The 14,900-nt window shown below is 36.6% G+C and overlaps 1 pseudogene; it reads left to right on the top strand.

The window, feature by feature from the left end:
* Positions 1-4,290: 4,290 nt before the first annotated feature.
* On the top strand, positions 4,291-14,139 carry LOC114005172 (NADH dehydrogenase [ubiquinone] 1 alpha subcomplex subunit 12 pseudogene; annotated as a pseudogene).
* Positions 14,140-14,900: the final 761 nt, after the last annotated feature.

Raw genomic sequence — 14,900 nt, 5'->3', positions numbered from 1 at the left:
GTCCAGCAGTTAGCGTAATGGCTATGTTGCTGGACTCCCATGTAGTCCACTACAGTTCGAGTCCTGGTCCCGGTGGCTTAAAAGTCACGCTGGGCGTGTTTGCGTGCGTGCCCAAGATCCCGAGAGGAGAACGGAGGAGAAGGGATTGTGGCGTGGCCATCCCCCCTGAGGGGTGATTTCTAGCTTTCTGTCTCTCTGTCTCTGTCTCTCTCTCTCATTCTGGTGAGCCCACGTGCCCTATAGCAAAAACCTCTCCGAAAAAAAAAAAGTCAAGATCATGAAAGACAAAAAATACCTCTTCCCAGATCAAGGAGACAATACAGTACAGGTAACATCTAAATGCATGTGATTTGGATTCTGACCCAGGAAAATGAAAAGATTTCTTTTCTTGTTCTTTTATTATAGTTGAAATGATATCAATCTGGAATCTGAAAAAGTCAATAGGTTAAAATAGTGTATCAATGTTAATTTTTCAGATTTTGATAGTATACTATAGTTATGTGAGAGAATGTCCTTGGTTTTTTTAAAAGCAAAATACTGAAATATATAGAAATACAAAGGCATTATGTCTGCATCATGAGAGTAAGTAGGAGAAGATATAGTAATATATTAACATTTGAGGAATCTAGGTGAAAGGTATACTAGAATTCATTATTTTATTTATTTCTTTCATGTGAGCGATAGAGAGTGTGTGTGTGAGAGAGAGAAAGAGAGAGAGAGAGACAAGTACCCCTAACAGGGTCCTGTTGCTGCAGTCCAACCCCAGCCTCAGCCTGGGTGGAGTCCCACACACACCTGGTGTGTACAGGGAGGCCTTGGAACACAAACTTGTATAAGTCTAGAGTTACAGAGTGTTGTGTTACCACTGTGCCACCATCTGGTGTAATATATGAACATTTTTTGTTCTAGCAGCATAACATTTTTTAAATTAGTCTGAAGTTAACATTTTTTTATTCATTCATGACAGAGCATGACAATGTGTGTGAGAGAGAGAGAGGGAGAGAGAGATGAGTATCTTCTACAGGGTCTGGTCTCACTGCAATCCCCTTCCTCAAGTCCTCCAACCTCTCAGATCTTGAGCACCCATGCATGTGCGTGGTGTGTTTCAGGCATGCCAGGCTGGGGATTCAAACTGCATTCACCATGTGGGATCTGGCTTCTGTTGAGCAGCATTTTACTATAGTGACACAGATCTGGCATTACTTAAATTATTTTTTAAGTTAAAAAAACGTTTTTACACATTTTGTGATTCAGTAATCATTACAAAAAGTATATACATAACCGTGAATCTATTAGTAAGATATTAAGTGTTATGGGATTGATTTGGAATTTTCGTGGATAAACACAAGATAGACAAAAGTTAAAAAAAAAGATAATGTTTACATATGATTACAAAAAATAATAACTCACCAGAAACAAGGGCAGGTTTGAGATATGTATTTCTCAATTTCCTAGCTCTGATAAACAAAAGATAATTATTAGTTTGGGGATGCGAAATGTCCTACTGTTTTCAAATAATAAGTAATCTGTGGGATGACTGGTGGTTCAGACTAAAAACACAGTTCCCAAATGGCTATAATTTATAGGTGAATTCAATAAACTCATGGTGGGGGGCGTGCACCAAGAAACAACAGAAAGAATGCTTGGAAGATTTTCAGAAGCAACTGTCTGTGCTATAGAAGAAATCTATAGTTGCTGCCTTCTCCTCAGTGTTGGGGCATTGTTTGCAGAGGGATTTCAAGGGGACCAGGTGGCTGCTTGCCATTTTCTGTGTTTTCATCCAGCTGTTCAGACAGTAAAAGACCTTAGCTGCAAAGGCTGAGCTTTCAGCAGCTACGCAGTTTGCCTCTGAGACATAAGTGAGCATGTTACTGGACTATGTACAAATTTATTAAAAATGGCAATCATTCATACTGAGAGATAAGGAAGAAAGACAATGTTCTTGCTTCACTGAAAAAATGATTGGGCCAGAAGGTGGCATAGTTATTAAGGCACTGGACTCCCATGTGGTTGACTACAATTTGAGTCCTGGACTGAAACTGGTGACTTGAAACTGACACCAGGCATGTGTGCGGGCTTTCTCAAAATTGCAAGAGGAGAATGGAGGAGAAGGCACAGCAGCATGGCCATCCCCCTAGGGTGTGATTTCTCAGATTTTTTTCTCTGTCTCTCTGTTGAGTGCATGTGCACCATAGCAAAAATCTCTTTCTAAAATAAAAGAAAGAAGGAAAGGAGGAAAAGATAATTATCAATAAACTAAATACCCAAGAGATGTTCCTTAGTACATCTCTTTTCTGCTCCCATTTTATATTGTTACTACAGTTCCCTGAATTCTCAAATTTAGAATTTAACAAAGTAGAAAAACATTAGGTAAATTTACTGATTGTTTCATTAATGAAAACCAAACACAAACAGCTTTTCATAGGAAATTTATAAAGCTATTGCATAGTTCCTACAGATGAATTGACATTTTACCTTTTAAAATCAATAGGCAGGGACCAGCAGTTAGTGTAATGGCTGTGTCACTGAACTCGCATGTAGCTGACCATGGTTCAAGTCCTGGACCCGGTGGCTTAAACTCATGCCAGGCGCGTGTGCTCACATGCCCAAGGTCCCGAGAGGAGAATGGAGGAGAAGAGATTGCAGCATGGCCATCCCCCCTGGGGGGAGGGGGGACACTGATTTCTCACTTTCTATCTCTCTGTCTCTCTGTCTTTCTGGCAAGCACACACACCCTATAGCAAAAACCTCTCATAAATAAATAAATAAATAAATAAGTAGGCAATAGGAATACATTATAATTTGCAAAGAGCATTTAACTCTGTCAAGCTCTTAAAACAAAGCTATTTTAGTTGAGATATTACTGCAAATAAGGTTAAGGGGCAAAAAAAAGGGGTTAGTAGAAGTAACTCCTGGTGTTTCAATGAAATATCCCTGTAGTATACTTTTAAATGTCATTTGTTTTATTTATAGAGGTCCTTCTTTCAGGATGTCAGTTCTCCTTATACTAGTTCATCTTTGACACTTGTTCAAAGATTCTTTTCTTCTATTTGGTGTAATCGTCTTCTCTATATCATTATCTCTTTCCATTCCTAAGGAAATAAAAAAGCTTCTCTCCTTTTGATTGATTTGACTTTCATTCAGGTTTATTTTCTGCGATATTTCTTATTTATTTTTTAGATTTGTAGTGGTGATATTTTGGTTTTCAATTCGTCTCATCAGCCCTCCAGTGTCGTATTTATGTCTCCCTATTGATCTATATCTTATCTTTGAGCTATTGTTTGACTAATTCAATTTAAACTGTGAAAGTTTTACAATTGTATATGTTTTCTGTTTACAAAGGCTATACTAAGGATTTACTATATCATTTCAGTTTCAAGATATATATTATGTCTAAATAAACAAGTCATAATAAAAATAAGTTGAAATTTATCTAGGGTGTGTCCTGCATTAACTAAATTGATTGATATGCATTAATATATTTAATTCTCACAGTAACCCTACATGGTAACGATTATTGTTTATCTGTACTTTTAGGGATGAGGAAACTGGAATCAAGAGAGTTTAAACAATTTAGAGTATATAAAGAGCAAAAGACAGAAATAGATGCAGGCCCTTTGGTACCAGGAAGCCATTTTTTTAGATATTTATTATAATGTTCTGCATGTTTGCTGACTCCCATTTTTTTCTTTATTATTGGGTTGTTGGAAAAGTCATAAAGTATTTTTTCCTGTTTTTCACGGCTTTTCTGACAACTCAATAATTGTCCAACATGCCCACTCTGTAAGAATTTCACTATTAGGTAAAACTTATTTTCTCTGTGGCACCAGTATACTTATTGAAGATAAGGGGACTCTTAGTCCATTCTCTGTTGTTTAATAACTAATTACCTGAAACCAGCTGATTTATAGAATAGGAGTTGATTTAGCTCATGATTCTGAAGGTCCAAAGTCTAAGATCTGCATCTAGTGAGAGCCTTCTTGCTGATGCGTGCTCTCTGCAGATTCCTGAGGTGGTTCAGGACATCACATGGCGAGGCAGAGCAAGAGCATGTACATGCCTGCGTCTGTGCATATCACATTCCCTCTCCTTAAAAACTCACCAAGATTCAATCATGAAGGCCTTACCTGATGACTTAAAAGTTAATGTTCCACATCTTAATTCCATCACAGCCAAATGTCATCATATGAATCTGGGGCGATACACTCAAACCATAACAAGGACCATGCAACTCAAATCCAGGATTAAAAGAAGGACCAATCCAGGAAAATGAAAATGAGATTTGTAAGAATGAGGTACAGATGATATGCTAAAGATAGGACTGGGACAATTTTTCTCTTACACTATCATGATACCAGAATTTATTTTATATATTTAAGATCTGACAATTATTAATTTGGTGCAAAAGTAATTGCAGCTTTGCATTGTTGAAATTTGCTGCTTGGTGATATATAAATTCTTAAATAAATGAGGTTATGTTATACATCATTTTTTAATCTTTAAAAAATAATAATTTTATTATTATTATTATTATTATTATTATTATTTTAATTTGCTATAGAGCTCACATGATCACCAGAGAGAGAGAGAGAATATGAAAAAAGCAAGCCACCAGGTCCAGGACTTGAACTGTGTGGTTGGCCATGTGGGAATACAGAGCCTTAACCAACCATGCCGCCTGCTAGTCACTGTTATACATCATTTTAATGCACCTTTCTCACTTACTGTTTTTCTATTTACTTGGTGATTATTTTATATGTATTTTAGACTATGATAATCATGTTACACAAAAAGCAAATATGAGCCATTTTATTATTCGAGTTTGTAATGGATCACAAAGCAGTAGAGACAACTCACAACATCAGTAACACATTTGACCCAGGAACTGCTAATGAACATACAGTGCAATGGTGATTCAAGAAGTTTTGCAAAGCAAACAAGTACCTCAACAACAAGGAGCATAGTGGCCAGCCATCAGAAGTTGACAACGAACAATTGAGAGCAATGATTGAAGCTGTTCCTCTTACAACTACATGAGAAGTTGTCAAAGAACTCATAGTTCACTACTGTACAATCATTTGGCATTTGAACCAAATTAGAAATGGAAAAAGCTCGAAAAGTGGGTGCTTTATGTGCAGACTGAAAATCAAATAAATTGTCATTTTGAAGTGTCACCTTCTCTTATTCTACACAGTAACAACAAACCATTTCTCAATCAGATTGTGACATGCAGCAAAAAGTGGACTTTATACAACCAGAGATGACCAGCTCAGTGGTTGGACTGAGATGAAGTTCAAAAAAAAAAAAAAAGCCAAACTTGCACCAAAGGAAAGATCATGGTCACTATGTGATGGGTTCTGATACACTACAGCTTTCTGAATTCCAGTGAAACCATTACATATAAGAAGTACGCTCAGCAAGTTGATGAAATGCACCTAATACTGCAATGCCTGCAGCCAGCATTGGTCAATAGAAAGGACCCAGTGCCCAACTGCACGTTGCACAACCATTACTTCCAAAGTTCAATGAATTGAGTTTTGTGTGAAGTTTTGCTTCATATATCTTATTCATCTGACCTGTCGTCAACCTGCTACCACTTCTTCAATCATCTCAACAATTTTTTGCAGAGAAAATGTTTCCATAACCAACAGGAAGCAGAAGATGCTTTCCAGGAGTTCATTGGACCCCAAAGCACATATTTTTATGCTATAGGAATAAGCAAATTTATTTCTTGTTGGCAAAAAATATGTTGACTATAATGGTTCCTATTTTTTTATATAGACCACAGATTAGTTTATTTTTAACACCCACCATGCCATGAATTCATAGGGAATAGGTTCCAGTAACTCAGGCTCTTTTCCATTGGTTCTCACAAAGTGCGCTTCTCTGGGTGGAGCAGGCTGGCTCTTTAGTTGAACCCAGGTACTTTTCTCTTTGGCTTCTTTCTTTTTCTGGTCATTTTCCTTCACACGTTTTAGGAAGCTATCTCTGCTCTTAGAATGTTTAATATGCTCAATACGCACATTGATTCTCTTGGCAAGAATCTTGCCCTTAACTTGTTTGTTCACAACAATGCCAACAGCATGCTGGGTAACATTGTAGACTCTTCCAGTTTTGCCATGGTAACATTTGTGGGGCATTCCTTTTTGAATGTACCCATTCCCTTAATGTCTACAATATCACCTTTCTTGTAGATTCGCATATATGTCGCCAAAGGAACAACTCCATGTTTTCTAAAAGGCCTAGAGAACATATATCGGGTGCCTCTCCTCTGCCCCTTTGTGTTCGTCATTTTGGTTAATTACTGGAAGATGGCGGTTCCGGCCAAAAGGAAGCTATAATGGTTCCTATTTTGATCGATAAAGATATATTTGAGTCTAGTTATAATGATTTAAATTCATGAAATAAAACCTCAGTTGCTTTTGCACTAGCCTAATATTATTTTTCCTGTTGTTATTTTTCTAACATCTATTTTTCTTTTTATTACCCCTGGGAACAAATTACCATCAGAATATCACAAAAGATCTGTGTCTTTGCTGCATAACAAAAGAGAATAGTGAGTGTGGATGTGTGGATATGTGTAGCTATCCATGAGACTGTTCCCTGTGGCCTACTGTCTGTGTAAGACTACACTTGATCAGTAATCAGTAGTAGAAACAATGACAATGAAGTAGATGATACCATTACTGGAACCAAAAATGAATGAAGAAATGAATATACAAAATATTGGAAAAATGTTGAGAACAGGCACTGGCCTGAAACTCCAGGCTTTTAGAATTCAAATTATTATCTTTTCTCACTATTTGTAATCAACTCTCACTGATTTCTGACAACTTAGAATGGTGATGCAAAGCAGGAGAATAAGGTTATGAGGTACAAAACAGTAAAATGTGAGTTTTGGAGACATCCCAATTTGAAATTCCCACTGAGGCATTTTTTTCTTCCTGTTCAAGTAATACTTTAACTGAAATTTAATTTCTATAGGCTGTGAAGTAACACTATGAGGATTGTTAGGCCACAGACCTGGCCCATTTTCTTTTTTAAGACAAGGTCTGACTATGTTGCACTTCTCTGCCACATAGGCAGGTATTATCATGCCCTCTCCATTTCTGCCTTAGCTTCTGGGGTAGTTGGTACTACAGGAATAGCTACAACCACACAAGTAGCTGAGACTACAGGTGTGTATTGTCATGCCTGGATCTTTCAGACAGGATCTGTCTATGTTGCTGTGCTGGTCACAACACTGTGACACTCCTGCCTCAACCTGCCAAGAAGCTGGGACTACACGTACATGCCACCGAAGTCCAGGTTTTGTTATGCATTTGTTATACATTTGTAATTTTTAAAACTTTACTCTGATTATGGTGCATTGAAAAATGTTTTTAAACATTTCTGTTATCAGTTTGGTAACATTTTTCTTAACTATTTTGGACATATTCTTATGTTTAGAAAGGCCATTTCTTGGGACCAGCAGTTGGTGTAATGGCTATGTCCCTGGACTCCCATGTAGTTGACTGCAGTTCAAGTCCCGGACACAGTGGCTTAAACTGACACCAGGCATGTACACGTGCATGCCCAAGATCCCAAGAAGAGAATGGAGGAGAAGGGATTGCGGCGTAGCCATCCCCCCTTGGGGGTTATTTCTCACTCCCCGTCTCTCTGTCTCTGTCTTTCTGGTGAGCGCACATGCCCTATAGCAAAAACCTCTCCAAAAAAAAAAAAAAAAAGATGAATGAGAATAGATTGTTTATTTTTCAGTGACTTAACTTTTGTCATAATGAGCTTTGTTGTACATCTTTTAGTGCAAATGAACTGAAAATCAATTGTTACAATAATAAAAACATGATTCTGGACATTTAACAAATCTTGAAAAAGCAGAAAGATTTTGTAAATACTCTTTAAAATGTTGTTATAGACTTTACATATCACTGATAAGCCATATTGTCAGGCAATTATAGGGATGTAATCAAGTTATGACAACATGAGATGTGATTTTAGTCAAAATATACCAACATTATTATATTTAGGATTAGCAAAAATTCTTCAGGATGAAATCTAAGGAAATTTGCAAATAGCAACCAACTATACAATGTAATATTTAAGAATGAGGTTAAGGTTATCTAGTTCAGAGGAAAGGTACTCAATAGTTTAACCTAGATCGATACATGGAAATTAAGAATTGAAACAATTATTCAATGTATATATTAGATACAGGAAGAGATATTTGTTTGTTTGTTTTGGTTGCTGGTTGTTTGTTTTAGATTTTTTCCATAGGATGCATATAGTGTACTCGTTGGGGGGAGAGAGAGGAAAAGCCATTCCCTCCTGGAGGGAATGGCTGCAATCCCTTCTCCATTCTTCTCAGGATTTTGTGCACACATACATACATACATACCTGGCATATTTTTCAAGCTGCTGGGTCCAGGAATTGAACCATGGTTAGTATGTAGGATCCAGTGGCTTAACCACCTACCACTTGCTGACCTGAGAAAGATTCTCTTTATCCTTAAAAGATGAGGGGAAAAACTTGAAACACTTGGATTTTTTAGAGCAGCACTATCCAATAGAAATATAATGCCAGTCGCACAAGAAATTTAAAATTTTGTAGTAATCACATTTTTATAAATGTAAAATTATACAGATTAATTTAACAGTGGTAAAATATTACTTTGGCCAAATTAACTCAAAATATTGTCATGCAAATAATTAATACTGAGATTTTCTAGTGAAATATTTTCTATTTTCCTTTTAATAGTAAGTCTTTGTAATCTCTTGTATACATTCACTTACTGTACCTCCCAAAGGACAAGTTAAAACACAATTACTAAATCCTGCTCCAGAGTTTCTGATTCAATAGATCTGGGATGGAGCCTGAACATTTGCATTTCCAATAAATTCCTAGATGATGCTGGTGTTAGAGACTACAATTTGAGAACCACTAATTTGGAGAATTTACTGAGCTATTTATGTTACTCTATTCATGAAAATTTAATTTCAATGAATTCTTTAATTCTGAGAATACATGCAACAGGCTGAGAAAGGGATCAAGAATAGCTCCTACTTACATATTTCCTTTTCATGGGACTCTTATTTTTGGCATAGTGGTTCAGAAAGATCCTAGGTCAGAACCAGCAGATGACATAATGTTTATGTTGCTGGACTCCCACATAGTTGAATGCAGATTGAATCCAGATTTGTGTGCTCTCACTGGAAAGAGAGAGAAAGTGAGAAAATACTCCCTATGGGGAATGGTCACACCTCAGTCCTTTCTCTTTCATTTCTTCCTCCTTTCAGGATGTTGGGCATGTATGCACATGCACCCAATGTGTTTTCCAAGCTGGCAGGTCTGAGATTCGAACCACACAGTAGTCTATATGGGGTCCAACTGCCTTAGCCACCATAACATGGGCTGGCCAGCTATATTTTCTTTTAACTACAAATGTCAGAATTACAGAGTTAAGAAAGTTTACAGATTTAATAAGACACCCTCCAAACCTAATTTAATTATTTTGGGTCACCTGAAAGGTCATGATTTTTTTTTTTATGTTTTTCTATGCAAAAGTGAATCACAACTTTTCCAATGACCCAATATTCCAAGTGTCCTTAGGGCATGAATAGCATAGAAATTTGTCTCAGTCATGTTACAAGCAAATGTGGATTATACAGGCCCGGCTATGTCCTCCCTATAGTTTGTTGTCTTGTTGCTTTCTTTTTAGAGGTTTTTGCCTTAGAGTATGTGTACTTGCCAGAGAGAGAGACAGGCAGACACAGTGAGAGGAAAAGTGAGAATCCTCCACCCCCATGGCCACTCCACAATCCCTTCTTCTCCATGCTCCTCTTGGGATTTTGGGCACATACACAAGAGCCCGATATGATTTTGAAGCCACCAGGTTGGAGACTTGAATCACTGTTGGCCATGTTGGAGTCCAGCAATATAACTGGTATGCTATCTGCTGGTCCCATCTTGTGGCTTCTGATTTGCCCTGTGATGCTGTACCAAGCAGCAAGGAGAAGAGGGGCTGAAGAAGGTAAGCCAGATAATTAACAATCTTGGCCCCAAACTATCTTCTGCTCACTTTCCATTGGCCAGTTAATCACTTGGGCAATTTAATGGCAAAAATGGTTAATAACTGCAAATGTATTAGTAGGAGTTTTAAAAAACACATAGTATATTTTTAATTACACAGTACATTTTATAATTTTTATAATTATAATACAGTCTTCTGAAAGCAGAATATCATTTATTTTAGGGCACATGTTTCAAAGTTTCCTCCCTAAGAATGGGAGCAAATCGTCAATGTCATTGTCATCACATTTATTTAATATTTACTGGAGTTTGTGGTCATCCAATAAATAAAAATCAAAAGAAAATTTGTAGTATATAGATTTTAAAGAAAGAAATAAAATGGTCTCTATTCATAAAAGTTATGTAGAAGACCCCAAATACTCCATAATAAAAAATATTGACTAGATCTAATAAATGAATTTATCAAAGTCACAAGATATAAGATCAATATATAGCAATTAATTATAAGATTAGAGAACAATTGAAAAATAATTTTAATAGCAAGTCAATTTACACATAATGCCATACAATGAGATCCAATATTTTAGTAATAAATTTAATGAAAGATGTTCAAAATTCTACACTGAAAACTGAAAAACACTGAGAGAAATCAAAGACTATCTCAGTAAATGAGCTAAAGCATGCTTTAGATAGGAAAAGAGTTAAGAAATTTATTCTCCCTAAATTGATCCACCAATCTAACATAATCTCAGTTAAAAATGTAGCAACCAATTTTTAGTAATTGGCAAATTGACTCTTAAATTTGTTTAAAAATGAAAATGACATAAAACAGCCAAAACAATTGTGAAAAAGAACCAAGTAAGAGCACTCACATTACCTGACTTCCAGATTTATTTTAAATGTTAAATCAAAAACAATCAGTATAGTACGGTTTTAGTATAAGTCTTGACACACAGAATAATGGAACCCAATAGATAGTCCAGAAATTGAACTGCACATATAAGTTTTTATTCCATTTCTTTTTTGTACACATGCCAAAAAATACAAAGAGGAAATAAATTCTTCAACACATATTGCTGGAACAGCTCTATATATGTATGAGAAATATTGAACCTTGCGAATGCTTATGGACATAAGCATTTGACTATGCACAAAAATCAGTATGAAATATATTGTAAGTATAATTGTAAAATCTAAAAATGTGAAGAGTCTAAAAGAAAAGAGTACCATATGTTTATGACCTAAGACTAAGCAAATATGTCTCTGAGAGGGCACAAAAACCCTAGATAGGAAGAGAAAAAAATCATTTTAAATTCAACAAAATTTAAAATCTGCTTTTCATCAATGGAAGACAAACCAAGATAAGCAAAGTTATTCACATTGCACATATCTGTATGTTGGATTTATCCAAAATATATAAATAATGCCTGCAACTCTATAATATAAGAATAAAATGCTTAGTTAAAAATTGGCAAAAGTATGGAGCCAGCAGATAGCGTAGTGATTACGTCACTGGACTCTTACATGACTGACCACAATTCAAGTCCCAGACCCAGTGGCTTGAAACTCACGCTGGGTGTGTTTGAGTGAGTGCCCAAGATACCAGGAAGAGAATAGAAGAGAGGGGATTGTGATGTGGTCATCCCCCTGGAGAGGGGATGATTTCTCACTTTCCCTTTCACTGTCTCTGTTCCCCTCTCTCTCTCTCTGGTGAGCATATGTGCCCTGTGGCAAAAACCTCTTAAGAAACAATTGGTGAATATAGAACCAGCAGGTGTCATGGTGGTTATTGTACTGGACTCCCAAATGGCCAGCCAGCCGTGGTTCCAATCCTGGACCTAGTGGCTTGCTCGCTCGTTCTCTCTCTCTCTCTCTCTCCCCCCCTGTGAATGCATGTGCCCTATAGCAAATTTTTTTAAAAAAATAATAATAATAAATAAAATAATTCTCAAAAAATGGTAGATTGGTAAAAGTCTGGAAAAGATACTTCACAAAATATATTTATAGAATCAATGAGTGCATGAAAAAAGGTGTACATCATTAATTGTCTAGAAAATATAACCAAAACTTTATTACAAGAAACAAAACATTGCTCTCACTCCATGGCATAGTGGTTAAGGAAGCCGAATCCACATGGCTAACTGAATGGTTTGAATCCTGGATCCTGTGGCTCTAGAAAAATGCCACGTACATGTGCACATGTGCTCAAAATCCCAACAGGATGAAAATATGGAGAAGAAGGAGTGACTCTGTGACCATGTCCCATTCCGGGGTGCTTTCTCCATTTCCCCCTCTCTGTCTCTTTGTCTCTATCTGGTGAGCCCATACACCCTCTGGCAAATAGATAGATAGATAGATAGATAGATAGATAGATAGATAGATAGATAGATAGATAGATAGATAGATAGATAGATAGATAGATAGATAGATAGATAGATAGATAGATAGATAGATAGATAGATAGATAGATAGATAGATAGATAGATAGATAGATAGATAGATAGATAGATAGAATGAAGAGAGAGAGAGAGAGAGAGAGAGAGAGAAAGAGGGAGAGGGGGAGAGAGGGTGGGTGGGTGAGAAGAAGAAAGGAAGGAAAGAAGGAAGGGAGGAAGGGAGGAAGGGAGGGAGGGAGAAAGGAAGGAACAAGGCATCCACAAAGTGCTGGAGAAGGTAGCTCCAAATACTAGTACCCCCAAAGAAATATCAAAAAGCAAGCAGTGAAAACCAGCTTTGTCAGAACTGTGAAAAAACAGCCAAAAGTTTACAGCAAGAAAATGAATGCTGAATCAAAAAAAAAAAGGGTAATTAAAAATTATTAGAAAAGTTTGTGACTTTTTTTTTTTTTTTTTTTTGCCCAAGCCTTGCCCTCTCTCCAGCTTAGCAGCAGTCTTGAACACTGCCATTTCCAGTGTGGAACCCTAGTCCTTGTTTCCAAAAGAGCAACACAGGACTTATTTATAAGTTATGGTCTATATCTGTTCTAACCCATCTGAGGGCTAGCTGAAGGATAATGCAAGGTGCTCATCTTCATTTTCCCTAACTTGTACTGATTCAAACTAGGAAAGAAGTGAATGGTGCTTAATTGTATCGCAGATGAATAACCATCAGATGACTGAAATAAAATATATTGCTCAAATAACACATTGTCTAAGGCCTGGGGGAGGATTTCTTTGGGAAATTAGAGGTAATCACAAGCACCCATGTGTGAGGGCAAATTTTGAAACCCATGTACACACAATGAGATATAACCCCACAGCCATTAGGATGGCTATAATCAAAAAAAAAAAAAATTGTTGGTGAGAATGTGGAGAAAAGAGAACTCTTATACAGCATTAGTGGGAATGTAAAATAGTATAGATATTATGGAAAAAAGTATGGAGTTCCTAAAAAGTTAAAAATGAAACTACAATATTATCATCAATCCAATTACTAGATATACATTCAAAGGAAATGAAATTAGAGTCTTGAAGAAATATCTGAACTTTTATGTTCATTGCAAGTATTAGTCACAATACCCAAGATATTGAATCAACCTAAGTGTCCATCAACAAATAAATGGATTTAAGAAAAATTAGAGTAAGGAACAGCAGGTGGCATAGTGGTTAAGTTGCTGGACTCCCACATGGCCAACTGCAGTTCAAGTCCTGGACCTAGTAGCTTGAAATGCATGCCCAGCATGTGTGCACGTGTACCCAAAATCCCAGAAGGAGAATGAAGGAGAAAGGACTCCAGCATGACTGGCCCCTCTGGGGGGTGATTTCTTGCTTTCTCTCTTTGTTTCTCTCTGTCTATCTGGTGAGCACATGCTCCCCATAGCAAAAAATCTCTAATTTAAAAGAAAAAAGTTAATACAAATCCTGAAGCGGGGGCTGCAGCAGGTCAGCAGCCAAGACAGACTTCATGGCTACCTATGAATTTTTTTCAGGAAAAACAATGTGAAGGTTGGTACATTAGTGGAAGAAGATAAATATGGAAACAAATACAAATACTATGAAGATAATCAGCAATTTTTTTGGCCATCACCGATGGGTTACATATACTACTGAAATGAATGGCAAAACTCATTCTGGGATGTGTATGGAAGTATGGCGTCTCCTGAATGGGACTAAAAATTAAGATTTTATGTTGATACTTCACCCTCCAAATTAATTTCTAGAGTGGGTGAAAAATGGAATGGAGGAGAGATTGCAGTTCGCCTTCTCCTGCATGCCTCTGAATGCTCAGAATGAACTTCAAGAAGTAGGAAGGAACTTACAACCCATCAGATGAACATAAGTCACTGCAGGGGCACAAGAAATATGAGAAAGCAAGAAAATACCTCTCCTCCAAGGGAAAAGAATAATGCTTCTTCATCCACAGACAGTACAACGGAACTCATGGAAATGTCAGATAAAGAATTTAGAATATTCATAGTGGCAAAGCTAACAGAGATATGAGAGAACAGAGACAATGAACTCCAGAAGAAGCAGGAGAAAAGAGCTGATGAATTCCAGGAGGTGAGGAAGTTCTTGCACAATCTTAAAGAAGAAATACACACACCATAAAAAAAAAACAAATGGAACTATTAGAGATGAAGGTTGTAATAAATAAAAATTCCCTTGAAAGTATTAAAAGCAGACTAGATCATACAGAAGATTGAATCTCAGATGTAGAAGATAGAATCATTCTACTCAGAGTTTCATTCCTAAAGTCAGACATGTGTATCTGTGTGTGTACGTATGTATATGCGTGTGTATATATAAAATTCATCTTTTATATATAAAAGATGAATTTGCTATTGAAAGTAGTTAGATTAATTAAGATATTTTGTGAATCAATAAAATGTTGGGGGGAGGAAAAGAAGTGGAAAGCAACTATAGATATCAGAGAC

The sequence above is a fragment of the Tupaia chinensis genome, unplaced genomic scaffold (genome assembly GCF_000334495.1).
Source record: "Tupaia chinensis unplaced genomic scaffold, TupChi_1.0 Scaffold142961_1, whole genome shotgun sequence".
Classification (NCBI taxonomy): domain Eukaryota; kingdom Metazoa; phylum Chordata; class Mammalia; order Scandentia; family Tupaiidae; genus Tupaia; species Tupaia belangeri.
This window is presented reverse-complemented; position numbering and strand designations above follow the sequence as displayed.